Here is a 2247-nt window from a genome sequence, read left to right on the forward strand (position 1 = left end):
TGTCTCGTTTCTCGCATTTCGCAAAATTCTCTTTGTTTCCCTCCAATTCCATGGGAATGAGATGAGATTGCGGCATATGAAATGGCATGGTATGAAAATGCGCGCGTCGCAAATGCGGCATCGAAACAGCTATTGAGAGTCTTGCAGGGCCTTGAGTGTAAGGGCCACAAATACATATAACATATCAATGTGTAGGCATGAAATGTGTTGGTTGAAAATAGTTCTATGTCATTTTATGAGGAATTATTTATTGTTGGATGCTATTGTGCATTAAGCCTAGTACTGAGTTCGACTTTTCGCCTAGTTTGCTTGTGTTAAGGTTAGTATTAAGTTCGTTTATTGCGAACTTTTTTCATGGTCATTTTTTTATTGAGATTCCATTGCAGGATATTGTTTGGCTTTAGACCATTGCTTAATGCTTTCTATTCGAAGAGTAGAATAGCAAAAAATATTTAAAAGTCAGTTATTTTTAAAAATAAAAGACTTTGAAGCAAAAAAAGACATTCCCTCATAATTTATGCAACCATTTTAATAATAGCCACCAATGCTTATTATGTCACCCTGTAACGTAAAAAAAATTTCATTTGAGTTGCGTACCTGCAGCGTCATTTTCGGTGACGATACCCATGACATAATTACCAGGTAGAGTACGGTAAACAGCTGAGTGCAATTTTTCTCGCGAATTCCACTATCTGCCAACGAGTTTTGGTTACGTGTGTGTGTATTATAGTTGTGAAGCAAAACATACAAACAACGAAAATTAGTTACATACACAAAATCAAAGTTGCACTAATCACTGATTTTGATAGATAATGCACTCAATATTTTGTTGTTGGGCAAATGCCACTACCTGTAAAAGAATATATCTTGGTTGTCATTAAGCCTAATACTCACTTCGGCTTTTCACCCGAACAACTGCTAAAACGCAACACTGCGAACACATTCCATAGAAGTGGTACTAATGGCCCTTTTAGACGGCACATCATTATCGTACTCATCGTGTGTTCGTGTTGATTACTGCTTTTGCCAAAAAGGTACATCGATTTTTTTTCTTTTCTTTGATTTTATTTTTCATATTTTACTTCACATTTTTTTTTACTTTATTTGTCACAGAACATGTTTTTTAATATCTGTCAATTAATGATTACACATTTCTTTGTAAACGGTAATCGATAGAGATCATTTATCGAAAAAAATCAAATGAATTTGATTTTTCAGCCATGACTGATGGTTATGTGTACATGTGACTCATACACCTTTGTTTTCACCAATACTATTACCATGACCATGCATCAGATGTGCCATGTAAATTCAGCATAAGTTCTATGAGCAAAAATATCAGCGACATGTCGCTGCGCCAACACAAATTTCGCTTCAATTTGTTGCAATGGTAACTATTTGCTCACGGAATTGGCAGCAATCAACTTTGCTTCAATGCTGTTATCTTTATTGAGTATAGTTGTTTGAAATTGGTTTGAATTTTGGCGAAGAATGGAGTCTGTCGGATTTCGCAACAATTTAATAGTCCCGAGTTAAATTATCGATTAGTAGCCTCATGTTGTACTACAAATCTTCAAATATGTACTACTGCATAAAATCATATTTGTTGAATGTGTCAAATAAATCTGATGATTGTCAGATAAATCGTGTTTTGTGACAGATGTATCGTACGATTTAAGTAAAAATACAACGAATTCGTTATAGGCGTGTGCACCTTAATAAAAGCTTGTGCTTACTGAACATAACTTTTCCGTTAATATAAAATAAGCAATATTTAAAAATAGTGTTCGAAACACAGCATTTAATGCAAAGCGATAGAAAATATTCTAGCAATTGAATTATTTTTTTAAACTCAGCATAATCGGACATACAAAAATAAATGAAATAAATGAATTTTGAAATTTTGGGAGATCTGCGACATCTTGTTGAGAGATATGCGAGTGTTAAGTGCGGTTTTTGAATTCAGAAATAGGTTCCTTAGATGCCTGGCTCTCTGCAAAGATATTTGTGTCAATCGTAAGTATGATATTATATCTTTGCCTTTCCAATACTTCTTCACACTACAGTGGTTAGGTAACCTTCTCGATTAGACCAGCTTCAGTTCTTCGAGCACACTTCTACCAGTTCGTCCTGTAATATAGAATTCTACTTACCTTCTATAAGTAGGAATATTGCAGCTCCAATCGATTTCACCAGGAATAGTGATACAGTATTTTTTATTATCAAATAGCGGTTCAAGCAGTGTGT

The sequence above is a fragment of the Stomoxys calcitrans genome, chromosome 5 (assembly GCF_963082655.1).
Source record: "Stomoxys calcitrans chromosome 5, idStoCalc2.1, whole genome shotgun sequence".
Taxonomy (NCBI): domain Eukaryota; kingdom Metazoa; phylum Arthropoda; class Insecta; order Diptera; family Muscidae; genus Stomoxys; species Stomoxys calcitrans.